The sequence below is a fragment of the Lycorma delicatula genome, chromosome 1 (assembly GCF_047948215.1).
Source record: "Lycorma delicatula isolate Av1 chromosome 1, ASM4794821v1, whole genome shotgun sequence".
NCBI lineage: Eukaryota > Metazoa > Arthropoda > Insecta > Hemiptera > Fulgoridae > Lycorma > Lycorma delicatula.
This window is the reverse complement of record NC_134455.1, coordinates 363,730,437-363,750,274: the sequence shown is the minus strand read 5'-3', so window position 1 is coordinate 363,750,274 and position 19,838 is coordinate 363,730,437.

Sequence of the window (19,838 nt, the reverse complement as noted above, 5' to 3'; positions counted from 1 at the left end):
TTAATTATTTAAATAAAGTCACATAAAAAAATGTTAATGCATTAAATTTTAAAAAATTCTCAATTATAAAATATACAAAATAATTCACCAATCAAAAGATGGTATTCAAAATTATTATGAGCACATATTTATGTACATGTTGAACGGGATAAAAAAAAACCGAGTTTCTTGTTTTGTTTTAAATAAATTGGTGGGAATTAGAAAAGGCCAGATATCAACTGTCAACACTGGAAGAGATTACAGGAAAAAATTGGTCTAAAAATTTCATACGAAAAAACCAAAATTATGGTGAGAGACCCACTATGCATAAGCAAAGTAAAAATAAACAATAATGACATAGAACTAGAAGAAAACTTTAAATATTTCGGGGAAAACATCACACACAAAACCTTCAAGAAAATCCAAACTGGAATGAAAGAATAAATAAACTCATCAAAGCCACAATAAAAACACAAAACATCTATAACAAAAAATGCATGTCCATAAACACAAAAATAAGACATTATAACTCAGTTATCCAAACAGAAATACTTCACGGATGCAAAACCATATTTGGACCGTACCAGACAAGGTTTACCGACAAACTGGAAAAGATTGAAAGACAGATTCTACGACAATGCATCAGGAAAAACGTTAAAAAAGACGGGATTTGGAGAATTATTCCAAACGAAGAGATTTACAAAACGATCATCCCGATAACTAATAAATTCAGAAAGAAGAGAATTTCCTTTCTAGGATATATTTTCAGAATGGAAGAGACCAGACTTATCTCAGACGGATAATCGAACTTTTCTGGAACAAGAAAAGCAGACCGAACTGGTTATACGAAGTACTCTGAACAAGAAAGGGCAAGAAGATCTGATACCCTAAGAAATTACTGGAAAAAAAATTACTCAGCAAGAAAAGAATAACTTGCCAAATAAAAAAAATGAATTAAAGTAATCCATTATTGGTCTTAAAAGTAAAAAAAAAAAAAAAAAAAATGGTGGAAAGATTTTAAACTTTTTCAATTTTTACTTTCCCGTCTAGCACTATAGCAGAGCGATAGATGTAGAACGGAAAGTATTATAACCAGTCCAATTTGAGCATATGCAGTTTTCACTGGATATTAAAGTTTTCACACTTAAAGAATCCAACAAACCGGATGGAAATCTTCTGCATCTTCGTATGTACGTGTGTGTGTGTTGGTTGTCGCACTCTAAAACACCTTATATCTACAGAACTACTCGACAGATTTTGATAAAATTTGGTCAGATTACTTCTATATATGAGGCATTGATGCCAATTAATTTTCAACTTAATAGGTCAAGGGGTGAGGCTGTTGAGCAAAGTCCACCGAGATTATCGGGATTTTACCGATTACCATATCGAGATTTCACCTAATTAAGGTCTTATTTTTCTTAGGCACATTTGTTAACAATTAAAAAATATTATTTTCAAAAAAAAAAGTTTTTAAAAATCGCACCCCAAAAATGTTGTAAACTTGTGTGGCTAAGGGGGTATACTGCATCAATAGATTAACTATCCCCCTTGTGGAGACAGGGGGTAATCGATTATCTTCAATACCGGCTGAGATATAGTCGATTATGTGAAATTTCGGATTACCGAATTTCAGGACAACCGAACAACATACGTCAATGCCGGGTGGCTTACCTTCGTCGGGCGGGCCGGCCGGTATCATGACAGGCCGGTAAGTACTCATTCAATAATACTGTCAATTGTTACCTCCTATCACCACAAGGAACGCTAGTGTAGCACTGATGCACAGCTGCACAAAACATATTATATTTAAATAAAATTACAAATGTTTAAATTAAATTGTGTGTGTCAAAAAGCCTCGTAACGGGAAAGTTCTACAACTGTGTCGGCTGTTTTTTTACAATTTATTAAAATAATAAGGAAATTTTCTCGTAAGCCGAAGTTTTGTGTTGAGTTATATGTAAACAGTTGCGTTGTCTGATTTGCTAAGGTTGGATATTATTATTTTTTGAGAAGAAATGATCATTCTTTTTGACAAAGTTTGCACATTCCTAAATACAAACACAAGGATATGATAATTGTCTACATAGGATTCCAAAGTTCTTGTAACACTTGTTTACTGGGACAATGAAATATTTAGACCTGCTAACTAAAACTGAGTTTATAGTTCGTTCGTCACAAGACCGCAATTCTCTTGAAACTTAACTCTAAAATCGCTACACATTAGGGCATTGAATTTACGTGGATTTTTACAAAGAATTTCTGATAGTCTATGTAGAAATTAAAAAACTAAAAAATAAAACAGAGGATCTATAAGTTACCATTGATATTAACTTTAGACTAGGGCATTGCACCACACAGCATTCCGAATTAATTTCTCCCACGAATAATAGCTAAGTTTCCCAGTTTTTATGAGAAGTTGTTTAAAAACTTTCGGAAGTATGAAATTACCGTGCTAAAAAATGACTTCAAAATTCAACATAAAATATTTCTTTGAAGCCGCATGAATTCTGATTATAATTTTCGAATAATGAACAGACGTAGACTCTAATTAAAAATATTTTGATCTGGTAGATACAAGAAATTGTAACCGATTATCAGGGATGTATCTAATATTTCAAATGCAATCAAAATATTCATAATAATCTAAAACACCGAATTACTTTACAAATGCAACTGGTATAGCTTTTCTATTTATTTCACTGATTTTCTACTTTGCTACATCGAGCATCCATTGGGGTTTTACTAATTTGGTTAGATTGTATCTTGGTTAGGTGTGCTTTTTGCCTTTGTAAAACCACACAGTATTTTATTAGTTAATCGATTTGGCTTCAACAGTTTAATCGATACTATCTGTAACTAACCAGGTTTTTGTCTGTTACAGCGTTACCATCATAATAACATGTAATAAAACGTTTCGTAAATTTTTGTTTTTTGCAATTGAATGAAAAAAAAAACTTTTAACGTGACTGTATTAGAGTCTTTATTTAAAGTGTTTAAAGTCTTTAAAATTTGTTTACAACAACTATCATAGAAATTTTTACTTCTTTTATATAGCAAACGTAAAAAATGTAGACCGCTAGTTAAGTTAAAACATCCACTTTTTTTTCTGAATAAGAAAAAGTACTCAATAATTTTTAACAATATAATTTGCAATATCGCAAAATTAAAATCGCCTTAAAAAATAAATGAGAATCATTCATTCCGTGTTCAAACTTTTAGTTTCCCAACAAAATCTATATACGGGCTAGAGCAGATAAAGTATGGAGGGAAATTATAGTGATCGGTTAACATTTTGGGTGTGGAGGTTTGTCTAAATCTTGATGATTTTCGTCCCCCTCTAACTGTAATAAAAAAAAAAAAAAAAAAAAAATTAAAAATCCTGAAAGGATAAATATGTGTTAGTATTTTGAGAAATATCTCCGGATTATTTGAACATTAAAATTTGAAATTACGCTTAGATATTTAAGGAACTGATGTCATTAATTTTTTTCTGATATAATCAGGAACAAAGAGGTAGAATATTTATTGCCGTTAACTTTTAATCTTTTGTAAGAGTATCGTAGGAACTTACAATTCATTAGAATGATTGTACTATTTGAGTTTTTTATAGGACTGAAATTTGAAGTCGATTAATTTTAAGTCGAGGCGTAAGGATATAATTCCCATAATTATTTTAAAGCTCTTGTTATATATTTCCAAAAAGGATGTCTAAAATCTTATGAAACTTTTGAAAAAAAAAAATTATATCTGTGAATTCTAACTTCTGTTTAATTTTCGTTCCGATCCATAAAGGAATACGGATATACCCAAAATAATTATTTTTCAAATTTTGCTTATAATTTTAAAATTGGCTTAAACTTTAAGCACCACATTAAAATGAATTGTTCGATTCAGACGTGCAATTCTTGAGTTCTTGAATTTTTTTTTTTTGTAATCAGCAAAAAAAAACTGAAGATCATGATGAATGAAACAGGTAAAGTGTAAAGTAAATTCTGGGGAATTTTTTCATGATATAGTTTAGATTTTACTTATTAATCTCTGGGTTGAACTGTAATAATATTATTTATACACACATATATATATATATATATATATATATATATATATATATATGAATCGAATATTACGAATGAAAATCTATTTTAAGAATTAATGATTTTAATGTAGTTATAAAATTTATCTTTATGCCTCTGCTGAGATAAATTTACATTCATACCAAATTCCCATTTATTTATATTATTCAGCCTAACTTAAATATTTATTTTACTGATATATTTATTCACTTAATTTAACTATAATTTACTATTTTAACTGAGTTTATTTAAATAATTTTCGTTAAATCTAGACTAAGCGTTCTTGTAGATAACTCTCCGTACTTTCCCTATTATTCTCTTCCTTATATATCTCCTTTTCTTTGATCTGGTGTTTCTATTCAGGATCTACGTTTATTGTTCTGCCATGACGATTTATTTTACAATGTTTTCTTTCTCGTGAATTATGCCTAATTTGGTCATTAGAGATTTTATAAATACAATATATCTCAGAAATTAAGATTAATTATTATTACCTAATTTAGTAAAATAATTGTGGAGGAAGAAAACATTTTAATACTGGTGTGAAATTATTATACAGAGTATTCAACATAAAAGAGGCCGCGTCACTCAGTAGGTTTTACGGAATGCATGTTTTTGTTAAAATGCATATACTGATCTGAAATTTATAAATTAATGTAGAATTTGTTGGTACTACTAGAGCCTGTATGAGGAGGATTGTTTATGGGCTGCATATTTGAATATTTTTAATCTGTCTTGAGCACTGGCTTTTGAACAAGATTGCGTAATCGTATCTTGTTTGTTAAAATGCTGTTAACTGTTGAAAAACATATTCCTGATGGAAACTTATTTAGAGACGAAATCTCATATTGTGAGTGGGCGAAAGTTAAATTAAAAAATTTCGTGAAATAGGTTCGCTGTTAGACCAGAAAAGTACTCGACACAGGTCAGTTTTAACAAAGCAGGTTGTACAGAACATTAAACCGGCAGTTACAAGATATCCTTTTAAATATTTGCGGAGACTAACCTAGGAAAAAAAACATTACAGTGAGGAGAATGCAGAAATATTAGACGTATCGAATTCCGGTTTTTCATGAGCTACCTAATGCTAAACGGGTTGATTGCTGTCAATGGTTTAAAAACTTTATTAGAGGCTACATTAGTATTTTGGATCAAGTGGTTTTTAGGTAGATTCCAAAAGAAATTTACCTATTATGGGTACCATGATTCGGCTGCAGGAAAATTCGACATATCTTCCCGTTTCACATCCTCAAGACCTCAAAACCACTGTCAGTTCAAACGTTAATATACGCATTTATATATATATATATTTCACTTTCTTGTGGACACCATAACTGCCGTTATTTTGTGCCAATCACTTTCAAATTGATACATAAAATATAACGACCCAAAATAACGGTCGAGTTTGTTAATGGGAAAAACCGGACTATGGGGGTGGAAATGGGGGACTTTTTAAAAAAAAACAACAAAATATTGCTAAAACTTTCTTATTAAGTAAAATATTGAATTTGTTTAAAGTTTCTGCTATTCTTTGGGTAACGGCAAAAAACGTATATGAGTAAAGATTTTACAAATTATATGTATAAAAACTTATATGAACAACCACTGGCTCAGGGCGTGGAAAAATTGGGTTTCGAAGACAACAAATAATCATACCTCCTTCAATAGGCACAGTATCGAATCGGTTTAAAGTGGTCGTTAGTCCTCTCTCTAAATATTACCTAAAACTTTTATCTGAAACAATTTTTGATATCACCGACCCTTACGGCAAGGGATGACCAAAATATTACTGAAATTGTAAGAAGATGGGGCTTGTCGTATGCTAAACATGTAAAAGTTTTTTTCACGTGTAACCATTGACGTATTGAGTAAATTTGAAGTTTTTCTGAACTTTAACGAGGAAATCTTTTTTATCCCATACTTAGCACCGGTGAAATTTACCTCCGCCTTCGGGCATGGCGAAAGGTTTTTTTTTGGAGATGAAGCATATTTTTCCCTTGGTTGGTATGAAAACAGTCACAATTAGCTTACCTGTGGTACTGAAAACTCATACATTATTTTTGAATCTCCACTACACCCACGAAAAATAGGCGTATGATGTGCGGTTTCAAGATGACGGATAATAACACTCTTGATTTTTGAAAAAACCGTGGATACTGCCGTCTAACAAAATAGTCAACAGTTCATAACCTTACTACAAGAGAATGAACTTGACTGCTTCTTAAAACAGAACAGTTCCACTTACCAAATAGCTCTTTCTACTATACAGATGCTGCAGGATTTTTTCGGTGAAAGAATCAATTCTAACGGATTATGGCCACCAAAATATTCTGGCATGACTAGTCTAGACTTCTTTCTGTGGGGTTACTTAAATATAATTTTTTATAAGAGAAATCAAGATATTCTGCAGGAATTGAAGACAAACATTACCAAAGCTATCCAGGAAAGAGAGAATATATAATAAATAGGTACAGCTAAAAAGAGTAGCCAGGACCATGGTCAAGCGTATTGACAAATGCGCTGAAATGGATGATCTTTTCTTTCTGTAAATTATTATCTAAGTTTTTATCAATAAACTATTATTTATAGATCAAAATAAGTTATGGGGCCTCTTTTTAATCGAACACCCTTCTTAGGGTGATGGAAAAAAATATTTATCAATATTTTTCACTATACTACGTATACTTTTCATATACTTGTAATTAACTGGAAAAAGGCTGACAACTATTGCTTTCCCCCAGACAAATCATGTGTCACTCAAAACTGAATATTATTATTAAGTCCAAATTTGGGCATAGAATTTCTGCACAGGAGATCTTAATTGTTCTATGTTTTAATATCCTACACACACGTTAGTAGGAAGATATCAGATTCACAATTTTATTACTTTTCTTGTAATATAAGTTAACCGAATTTATATTAAAGCTCTAAATTTGATATAAACATATTACAGAATACTAATCTTTATATAAGTTAAACTTTGCTACACTGGATGTCACACAGTGACATCCAGTGTGGATGTTTGCCTACATCACACAGTAAAATCTTCTGCAGAGGTTGATTCTAAATCTTCTAAAGTCGTTTTCTAAAACCATTACTTAAATTCGTTTCTAAAATTGTTGTTAAAACTTATTTCTAAAACCGTTATTTACTTTTTTGTACTTTATAGTTGACTGGATAGATTTTAAATAATAAAATTATTAATTATTATGATGTACAAATCGTATATCATATTTAAAATAAAAATATGTTTTTACTAAATCCGGAAAGTTAAGCAATCCTTTGCATAACTTAATCGCATAGATATTCATTCATTGTTTTATTTTTAAATAAAATCATAATATTATATTAAACAAAAGTAGTAATAAAAAAAAAATTGATTGATCTAAACTTGTAAATAAGTATTTTAGGTTGTGATCTACCAAAAGTAGTAAAAAACTACTACTTCACCTTCAGACATTTTTTATAATTTTTTTTTATTAAAGCATTGCTTTATAAGCACTTAACACCTAATATATGCTAAATGAGATAATAAAGTTTTCAACAACATATTACAAGAACTTGAAATTGACACGACTTTCAACACAATTAACACAATTTTTGATTTTATTGACCACATTTTTGATGAGTTAACACATATGACCTTAGAATCTTTTGAAGGTCATAAAGCCATAAATTTGGTTAGAAGGTAATCATACGGTATCTGATTAACATAATTTGCTGATTCAACTACCAGATAGCAATTCTCTTCTCACAACTTATAAAATAGTAACTGTAAATATATGCGAAAAGAATTCAGCACTCTTATAACACTATCGTTTCAAACGATAACACTATTTTTATAAATATATAGTGTTATAACTTACACACTGATAGGGATAGTGTTATAACTTATAACACTATCGCTTTCTGCTTTTTTCATTAGTGAAAAAAACACTATGAGGATCCCCCTCTAGTCTGAGTAATTTTTTTAGGTCATTTTTTTTGTTTGTGTATAGTTTTCGAGTTAATCACCTGAATTAAGATGAAACATTCTGTAAAGCTGCAAAATAATATTAAACTCTTCGATTTTTTTATGTTATAAATTCTAAATAAATAATGATAACTTAGACATTTATCTCAATATAGTGTGCGATATAAATGTGATAATCGGTGAGGTAAATTGTTAGTCCATCACCGAATGTAAAAGATTGATTTCATCATGAAAACCTTCTGAAAAGAAAATAAACATTTTATATCATTGAATAAAGTAGCTTTTAAGCTAAGCCATTACCAGACGAAATGCTTCTAATTCAAACTACACTCCATCTCTAGACTTTCACAGTCGTCACGACGCTCACCAACAACTACAATATTATACAACCCTATCGTCTATGCTTCAGTATCATTTTAATTTAGTTTAGTTAAAAGAACTTCGAGTATAAAAGAAAATTAAATTTAATTTTCATCTCTGTTTTAATATAATATAAAACGTTGTTTTAATATAATATAATAATATAAAACGCTGTTTTAATATAATATAAAACATTTTTTATTCCTTAAAATGATAATTTGGCCAAAGTATTAGATAATTAAACTTTAAAAAATACATTCAAATCTAAAATTTGTGAAGACTAAATCAAATAAGACTATCATATGCAAATATATCTAAAATTATTATCGTATTGCTATTAATCAGACGTAGAATTTTTTCCAGGTGCTAAAAACATTTTATTTATTTATTTTCACTTGCAATATTACAAATAACACGATTACATATTTTATTTTTAATAATAATAAAAAGAAAATTCAAATAATTCCTGAAGTATAAGATAAAATGTTTAACTTTTATGAAAATTTAGAAAACCCTTTCTAGATAAATCCGTTAAAATAATATTTTATGAAGTGAAACAGGAATTTTGAGATACGCTACTATCAACTTAAACAATCTATAAATATTGTAATTCTAAAAGAGTAATTTCTTTTAACAATTTTTTCTTTAATTAAATTACAATTGTAACTTTTCAATTTCATAGTTGTTTAATAACCAATCAAATAACAAAACATTGAATTCATTAAATTTTGTTCATTCCTTTATATTGTTAATTAACAAATAATTGTAAAAATTTGGAGCCACAAATGAAAAAAAAATTTCTGTACAGTTGTAATAATTTTGCAAAGGTAACACAAATTTATATTTTCTACGTAAATCACTTTTGACAATTATGTGATTACTATATACATATTACACATTTTTTTTTTTTTTTGATGAATTCCTTTATTTACTTACAATCAGTTTCTACAGTGAAGCTATAAGTAAGTCGTATGACTGACCATCACGTGAAAGAGGACCACCCAATGATAATCCTCAAGTAATAAAAAAATATAACTAAACATAACAAATAATAGTGTTGGCATAAATAATGTAACATTGGATAGTGCCTTTGAATGTCCGGCCAACAATAACATTAAATCAACAAAATAAATACAACTTTTAATAAAACAGTAAACGGAACAGTAACTCTGAAACAGCCAAGAAACAATAATCGTGAGAACCAAGTCAGATCATCATAAACCACCAACAAGATCAAGCACACGGAGCCTTTTTAGTCTTCTAACGTCCATGCTTTGTTTAGCAGATTCAAAGCAAGATGATTAATATGCTTATCCAACCTGGACACATACCTTGAAACTATACGTCAAACTTCCTCTCGAACGTATGGAATGCCATTTCTTACCACAATCGCAGTACTCTCATGCGCCCTACCATCAGATTGGTTATTTATGTAAACTGAAAAGCCACTAATTCTCAAATAGTTCCTATCAGTAAAATGAGTTTCCGAAGTAAGAACGACATCTAGCAGCTCAGAGAAAATCAGCGTCTTCAGTTCCTCCATGCGATTCATTACACTATTGGTGTTCATTACAGCGAGTATCAGGTAATTCCTCACCAACAGAGTTTAGAAATCACCTTCGTCAGCAGATTCAGGAGGTTCCCAGTCTGTTGAACCAAGAACTCAACGTTATTCGCTAGCTTCTCAAATCTATCCAGTGCAACTGAAGGATTATTATGTGTTCCCGCCACTGCCTAAGCAAAGGACTTGGAATGCGGAGTTCAATGAATATTGCCAAAGTAATAGTTACTATTAACCGCATTACTACTGGCCTATTGACTTAAAAATGGAAAATCATGGTCTAGGTCGTACAATTTGCCTCTCAGACCCTCGGACCTCGCAGAGGCGTGCTTCGGAGCATAACTCATCCTCCTCTTCTCTTTCGTTTCAAGGATCTCTTTATAGGCCCTGCAGTCTTTATAATTTGCAGGATGATCCTCATGGCAAAAAGTTCAAATCGCCGATGCTCCTATCTATCTTCTGGCAATCGGCGGTCCTGTATCGCCCTGTACACTTCACACAGCGATACAGCCTCATGCAATTATTTTTAGCGTGACCGTACTGTTGACACCTCATACACTGCACCGATCCAGGAGTTCTCAAACTGGTGTTTCAAACCTAACGCAACAGTTTGCTGTGAATTTTATCCCGAACAACTCCTTATTATTATCCTTAGGTTCCAGATTTACGAAAAAAGTCGTCAATGGCTCCTTCGTTATTCGGTGCTCTGAACCTTGTTCCCTTGACTCTCAATCTCCTGCTTTATAACTACAACTCGGATTGAATGTTGAACATTCTTGAGTGGTATTCGAAACGCTCTCGCATCACGCTTCGTGAAGGTATGACCTATCAGATTATTTTTGCGAACTACAGGAATTATTTTTTTGTAGCTCTCAGTATCCTTTGACAACAGTCAGAGTTGTTTATTCTTTATTATTCTCAAGGTGTATTGCGACTGTGCGCAGCGCACGAACGATTCATTCGTTTGAACGATTTATACTTCTTGATACAAACGATTTTTCTAAAATTATATTTGTTTTTTGAGAATTAAAAAGGAAAACACTGGGGTTAGAGCTGCATTAAAAAATCACTACTCAAAAAACAACTAAAAATGTTCAGGATTTTGAAGCTTTACATTTTAAACGTTTTTGTTTGATACATATACCCTACTCGATGGAGTAGGGTATCTACCGATTTCTTTTGGGATCGATGTATTATGTTATTTTATATAAATCAAAGTAATAAATTTATTTACTTGTGAAGAGACTAAGGAATACGTGGAATAATAATAAGAATTTTAATTATTAGTTTTTTGCATTAAAATACTGTAAATTATTTACTTCGTAGCCAATTAAGTACCTCCATGTTGGATATCAGATTTAAGCAGCTATCACTTCTTATAGCTATTTTAAAGTTACCTTAAAACGTGATACGAAACGAAATGTTTTTGAGCTTCAAAAATCTCCTTTATATACTGGTAGATTGTCATCTATAATTTTGCAACTACCAAAGTATTAAAATTCCAGTGATTCATACCTGATGTAATGTCATTAATTCAATTTCAATACATGAGCGTATTTGTGAAGTGAACGTATAGTTAACAATACGAATAACGTAATACTTTCGTACTGTTCCTATGGAACACGTGAGCCAACTGACACATGTAATTTATAGAAGTTTACATTTAACCATTAGGTAGATACCTACTGATTTTAAACTAGTTTAATTCAGAGCACATTAATTAAATTGCTCTAATGTTTCTGATTATAGTATCTTTTACAACTTGTATGCTATAATTAGGATACTACAGGGTTCTTATAGATTTTACTTTAAACCCAAAAAGAAAATACATAATTATTTTTTCTAAATAATTAAACCAATATCTTTTAAACGAAAACATAATATCCAACTCTTTTTTTTATTTAATAGATAATGCCATAAATTAAAACATAAAATATTCAGTTCTAAATATTTGTAAAATATCGGAATATATTCTCAATTTGATTTTGAGAATAAAATGTACTTACCGTTTTACGGTAAGTCCATTTTACTTAGGTCATTAAAGCTATTTTGGTAGATAATAGTAAGAGAACAAACGCTACATGTGTTTACACTGATGAAATAAAGAGATTATTCAGGGATGAACCAAGTAAAATATTTCTGTACAACTAGCATACATAGAAGTATACAGTTTCATCTCATGTGTACCGAATAGGATTAAAATCTTTACTTAATCCTGTTCTGATTAAATAATCTAGCAAAACATCAGCAGGAAACATTACATCGGCCTACATGATATATTATTTTATTTAAAATATTAAAAGATTCTGTTTCTTTAATTAATTTATTAATTAAACAAAATATAATAATAATAATAATAATCTTAATTCACTGAAAATAAAATAAATCCAACACAAAATAAAATTAAAAGATAAAATAACGTTTCATTATGCCAATAATTCGTTTAATTATAAGTAATACTTATAAATATCTGCGATACTTTAGATATTTTCCAATATTGGCTACGAAAACGACTTTAATACTTATTCTATTTTCAATATTAAATATTTGACAGTGAAAAAAAAATATTCTATGGTAATTGGCATTGATAGAAAAATTATTGTTTAAGAAAAAATAATACTGAAAAAGGAATTACCACCAAATTTATGGTAGAAAATTATTTTAATAATATATAGCAGGATCTATGGGTCTAATCTTTACATGGAACTAGCAGTTAATGATGTTAAAGAACAATTTAGATTCGGAGTAACAGTGCAAGGTGAAAAGATAAAGATGCTACGATTTGCTGATGATATAGTAATTCTAGCCGAGAGTAAAAAGGATTTAGAAGAAACAATGAACGGCATAGATGAAGTCCTACGCAAGAACTATCGCATGAAAATAAACAAGAACAAAACAAAAGTAATGAAATGTAGTAGAAATAACAAAGATGGACCACTGAATGTGAAAATAGGAGGAGAAAAGATTATGGAGGTAGAAGAATTTTGTTATTTGGGAGGTAGAATTACTAAAGATGGACGAAGCAGGAGCGATATAAAATGCCGAATAGCACAAGTGAAACGAGCCTTCAATCAGAAATATAATTAGTTTACATCAAAAATTAATTTAAATGTCAGGAAAAAATTTTTGGAAGTATATGTTTGGAGTGTCGCTTTATTTGGAAGTGAAACTTGGACAATCGGAGTATCTGAGAAGAAAAGATTAGAAGCTTTTGAAATGCGGTGCTATAGGAGAATGTTAAAAATCCGATGGGTGGATAAAGTGACAAATGAAGAGGTATTGCGGCAAATAGATGAAGAAAGAAGCATTTGGAAAAATATAGTTAAAAGAAGAGACAGACTTATATGCCACATAGTAAGGCATCCTGGAATAGTCGCTTTAATATTGGAAGGACAAGTAGAAGGGAAAAATTGTGTAGGCAGGCCACGTTTGGAATATGTAAAACAAATTGTTAGGGATGTAGGATGTAGAGGGTATACTGAAATGAAACGACTAGCACTAGATAGGGAATCTTGGAGAGCTGCATCAAACCAGTCAAATGACTGAAGACAAAAAAAAAATGGGTCTATTCTGTATTTTCCCATATATATTTTTTTTTTTTTACATTACGTATTATGTATTAGTAACTGTTCATGTTATAATTAAATCTAACCAAACTTAACCTACGCTCGCTTCGTCCTCTAACCTTGACTTACGGGCGTAGATTAAATTTGGTTAGATTATATCTATAATTTTAGGAAGTGTTTTGCAAATACCTCCTAATACCATAAAATTATATTTATAACATGAGCATTTACTAATAAGTAATACCTAACGTAAAAAATAACCATTGGGGGAAAAGAGAAAAGATCCGAATCTTTTACATGCAATCAGGTTATTAAGAATATTCTTTTTGATATTTAAACTTTTCGCAGTATAAAATTTAATTGTATATTTGAAAAAAAATAATCGGCTATAAAAGTAATTCAAAAATGATTTTTCAATTTTGCTATAAAGAAGCGATTGATTTGGCAAGAAACTAATTTTGATGAATTTAATTCAGCCTAACAAGAGGACGAAACACAATATTTCTTTCACAATATGTTTATTTTGTATAATAATTAATTTTATTAAATATAAAGAGAAGAAAAATATAAAATAAAGTAACGGATATGGATATATCCAACCGTTTTTTTTAGCCTCTAAAACCTTATAGCTTCAGAGAATGACAATTGTTTAGCAAGTTAAAATTCTAGCCTGACGGATTCGAACCCGGATGTGAAAAGCCGAGACGCTACCACTCGCGCCATGGAGGCCGGCGCGTAAAATATAACCTTTTTTTTTTTATTAAGTTGAGAAATCCTTTTACTGACACTCTAACAGAGTGTATGACTCGAAACAGGCTCCGATTGATGTAACTTAATGCGTTGTGTGCCTGTGAAAACAGACTAAACGACCACCCCACCATCATCCTTACCGCCGTAAGGCATTACTTCATGAGAGGAGTGGCTTTCTCTTTGTGAGGCGTGGCTACCTACGGCTGCCATTATTGGAGATGTCATCACTGGGAGTGCTACCTACTTCATCATTGCGGGAAGATCCCAGTAACCCGGGACTCTCTAGGAGCTCCGCAAGCAGCCTGTTCCCAGACCTTAGCGCCAACGCATCACCATCGCTCTTCCTTTCCTAGCGTCTCCTTTGGCTAGTAGTTTCGACATTATAGTACTGGTCCGGTCCGACTCTGCTTGACAGCTCTCGATCGAATTGACTATTATCTATTCTAGATCTCCAACAACAATCGATCTTTTTTCAACTTTGCCACCAGCGTGTTCCTCTCTGAGATGAATCTCTGGTACTCGAAAAACACATGTTACGCCGTTTTCTCGAGCACTCGACTGAGGCAAAAATTTGAATGATTCAGTCCAACTATGAATAAGTATGAAGTCTGAATGTTGGACTACAAGGAACTTGAATCAGGCTCATCGAGGAAATAGACCTCAGAGCAGTAGGGGAGACCCTTACAGCAGAGGAGAAGACCACACTGTTGGTGAATAATGTTACCTGCCTATGAGAGGCCTGTAACAGATCCCTCCTTAGAAGCCATAAGGTAAAGGAGCACCCACCAGCGTATTGGTGGAACCCGGCAATAGATGCAAAAACAAGGGATGTCACCGCCTAAGAAGGAAGGCGACGAGAGCATACCGTAATGCCGTCAGGTATACACTGCGCAGTACAAAACGAGTAAGAAGCTGCTAAAATTAATAAGGGAATCCAAAAAGAACTGCTGAAAAGAGCTTCTGGCAGAAGTGAATAACGACCCATGGGTGTGACCCTACAAGATTCTCGTTAAAAGCGCACTTAAACCTAGAGCCACTCCATTACGAGAAGAATCAGAGATGAGAAACATCATAGATGGACTCTCATCACATGGGAACGTGCTGATTGAAGATACAGGACCCCTTAATCCACTCACAAATGCTAAGCTTAAAACGGCGACAGCCCGTATGCCAGCTGACAAATCTCCTTGCCCAGACCAACTACCAAATATGGTGGTCAAGGTAGCGGCACAGGCCTGGCCAGATACGGTATTATAAGTGTACAACTCATGTCTAAAAGTGGGAGTATTTCCAGGAACGCGGAAAAATGCAAAAACTAGTACATGTACAAAAACCGGGAAAAGGCCCAGAACTACCCTCCTCGTACAGGCCTCTTGCTATGATCGAAGCTTTAGGCAGAGTGTTAGAGAGAATGATCCAACGAAGAGTAGAAGACGCAATCGAAAATCGTGGTCGAGTTTACTAACGAACCATGGAAATGGTAATGCGGGTTTTTTTTCGAAAAAAACAAAATATCGCTATAACTTTCTTATTAAGTAAAATATTGAATTCGTTTAAAATTTCTACTATTTTTTTGGATAAGGGCCTACAACTTTCGCAAGTAAAGTTTTTTTATATTACAACCATTTGCCCAGGGGGGTGGAAAAATGGGGTTTCGAAGACAAAAACATCATACCTTCCTTAATGGGCACAATATCGAATCGGTTTAAAGTGGTCGTTAGTCCTCTAAACATTACCTGAAACCTTTGTCTGAAACAATTTTTGATATGACCAACGGTAAGGAATGACCAAACATTTCCTGGAATTATAAGAAAATGTGCTTGTCGAATGGTAAATTTGTGATACTTTTTTTCACATGCAAGCATTGTCGTGTGTACATTTGAAGTTTTTCTTAATTTAAAGGTGAAATCTTTTTTTTAAATTTAATTTTAATTATTTTTTTTAGATGACGTAACAAATATTACTGAAGATTAATCGTTAGATTTACGTTGTTGATGTTGAATTCTGTAAATGTCTGCAATCTAATCAAAAGATTTATTGTTGATTACAAAACATTACAAGTTTTCAATTCAAAAAATTTATTGCCGTATTTACAGCCAAAGAAAAATTAACCTCCGTTGTGCGCTGAGTTCAGTCCATCAAAGTTGTTTTAATAAACCGAAGTTAGACTAGTACTTATCTAGTCTAGTGACGGCGTATGTTACACGATTTCAAACTGCACCCGAAAAAGACAACGCAAGAATTGAATAAGTGTGAAAAAAATAACTAATTTTTATTTCTGAATTTTTTTTTTTGATATGTGATTCCGGACATTTCAAAAAAAAAATCTTTCACGACTGATGAAAACCATTTTTATATTAATGAAACTTGAGTAAACAAATCTATCGATACTCAGCTTCAAAAATCATGGTAAACTCGCTCCCACTTATTCAATGTTTTAGTACTGTGCGCGATTTCAATATTTAAAATCGTACGTCTATTTTCCATTAAAGATGTTGATGGACGAGAAATATCTGTTACAGCCGATCGTTTTTGTAAAATGTTGGAGAATTTACAATATCAACTTGAAGAAATAAAATCCTACCATTGTTTTGGTTTCGAAAAGATAAATTTACAAGTCACAGCTGGTCAAATTGCTCGTTTATTTCACTTAACCTATTTCTAGGTTAACATCTCTAGTTTTTACGATATTTCTCGGGCAGATTTCTCCTCAGAAATTACTGTTCATGATTTTTTTTTTACTGCTCTACCTCAAAAGTAATTCTTTTTGCAAGATTTTACATGATAAATGAACTAGAAGAGAAAATCCACCGAGCAATTAACGACATCATGTATGAGATTCTTCAAAGCGTTAAGAACAATTTTGTGTATCAATATTGTTGGAGATTATTTGCAACAAACAATTTTAAAATCATAGGTAACAGACTTTTCCATAGTTTCTTTACCAAATAATACATATATAATACATGTTTCACTGTAAAATAAAAATCCTATTTCCTTTTGAAATATGTCAGTTATTTTTGGCTGATTATGTATAATATGTACGTAAAATTAATATTATAATAATGCAATATATTTGTAGTACAAATGAAATGACGTAATCTGTTAAATGTAACTTACTATTGCGTTAAATTATATTGTTTCGTAAATGTAATAAAGTTAAACAGAATGATATATTATAATGTTATGTATTGAAATATATTGCCAAGTAATGCAACGTACTGTAATTTCATTTATAAAATTATTATTTCATTCAGTTAGCTATTATATAATCATTTGTAAAATACGTAATACTTTTTTTGTAACATTTTACTATCTTATAAATTCAAAGAAAATATATCCTATGATTGTAATTACTGTATTAATCTATATTATTATACAGAGTCCGGCATATAAATCTGACGATTTTGTAGTAATTGTTATGTTGGCACCACTGTCAATGACAAGGCGGGTGTGTTGTACATCGACAGGTCTATTCGTGCTATTTCAGTAGCCAGTATGTCGCGGTCGGGTGAACAACGAGCGTTTGTGATCAAAGCCCTTTTTTAAAAATAACGATTCGGTTATTGTAACACAGCGTTTATTTCGCAGACATTTCAATTTAAATCGACACGCGTCTGTTCCTAGTAGGAATACGATATTGTTGCGGGTGACGAATTTTAGAAATACATCGTCCGCTTTAAAAATGAAACCGACACTACGAAAACGGACTGTGAGAACGCCTGAAAACATTAACACTGTAAGATTACCTGTTACGCGGTCTCCACGACGTTCAGGAGTGAGACGTGCTGCTGCGTTAGCCGTTTCTAATCGAAGTGTACGACTAATTCTTCACGACAACCTGAAATTCCATCCGTATAAGACGATGTTAGTGCAGCAACTTAACGCAAATGATCGGGCGTCTCGCAAAGCAGCTTGCGAGAACATCCTCGAAAATGTCCACCGGGATGCCGTTATTCTGTTAAGTGACGAGGCGCATTTTCATCTATCAGGATTTGTGAATAAATAAAATTACCGTTATCGGGCTTCGCATAATCCACGGCAAATTCTTAAAAAACTACTTCACGGTCGATACGTTACAGTGCGGTGTGCGGTTTCAAAGTTCGGCATAATCGGCCCGTAATTTTTTGAGGAGTTAAATCGCAGAGTAACAGTAACATCTCATCGATACGTAAACATGTTGAATGAATTTCTGCGACCGAAACTGAATGAAAGGACATGATATTTGGTTTCAACAGGATGGTGTCACCGCCCATACGGCGAGAATTGCAATGGATGTTCTGCGAGAAACCTTTCCTGGACGTTTGATTTCCCGATTTGGCGACATTCCTTGGCCAGCGCGTTCACCTGATCTGGCTGTTTGTGATTTTTTTCTGTGGGGGTATCTCAAACGTAAAGTCTTCAGTAGTCGACCACAGTCAATTGCAGAACTCAAGGAGGCCATTCAGCAAGACATTGAAACAGTTCTACAAGTGATGATTGAGCAAATGTCAAATTTCAGAATGAGGTTAAGCGAGTGTGTGAGGAGTAATGGAAAACATTTGGACAACATAATATTCAAATAAAAAAAAAACCTTGTAATTCACTGTAAATTGCAAAAATTGATCTTTAATTTGATATATTAAATGTTTTAATAGTGCGAAACACAGTTTAATTATTATCCCTCTAAAATCGTCAGGTCTATATGCCGGACCCTGTATAAAGAGGGAAAGGATTTTTGTGTGTTTGGGATAAACAAAAAACCTGATCAATCACAACAAAATTTTTACCTATGTTTCTCTTGGCATAAGTGAGAAGATTTTTGGACATATTTCATCTCAAAAAATATATATATATCTGTAATAGTGGATATTTTCTGGTTGAAGCGCAATCTTTAATGAATTGGATTAATGAACTGTGAACAAGGTTTATCTAACAGGGTTAAGAATATCTAAAAAAAAACAATTTCTAGATTGTTTGAAATTCTGAGTTTCAAAGGTTAAAACGGATTTCCGAATTTTTTTTTAAAACCTTTTATTATTTTCATTTTTTGATAACAAATGAAGAAATGAACCTGATTTTCGGTGAGTGTAATCTTCATATCAACAAACCAGTTTCTAGATGTTTGGAATTCGACCTTGAAAGGGGATGAAGAAAAATAAAAAAAAAAATTTAACAATGATTACAATAACAATTGTAAATTTTCCCAATCTCGACTATAGTAAACAAAATTTTTGATAGATTTTGGCTTGCAAATCAGATAAAATATCTAAAAACCGTTTTCGGTTGCTTTTTTTTAATTCCGATTTCTTTAAGGGTTGCGAAGGTATGTGGAAGTATCTTTAAGGTACGACACTGTAGTACTACCAATACAGCCACTGACATCGTTACTGAGTGTGTGTGTGTGATTGACTGCGCCTGCCTCCGATTACTTGACTAAAATCATAAAATTAAAAGATGGATGGCTACGGGAAACGCAAGTAAATAATCATATAGCGAGGACAAAGTTCATTACGACAGGGAGCTAGTAAATTATATAATTTTACAATATATAATAATAATAATCAATTATAATCATTCTGCTATACATGGTA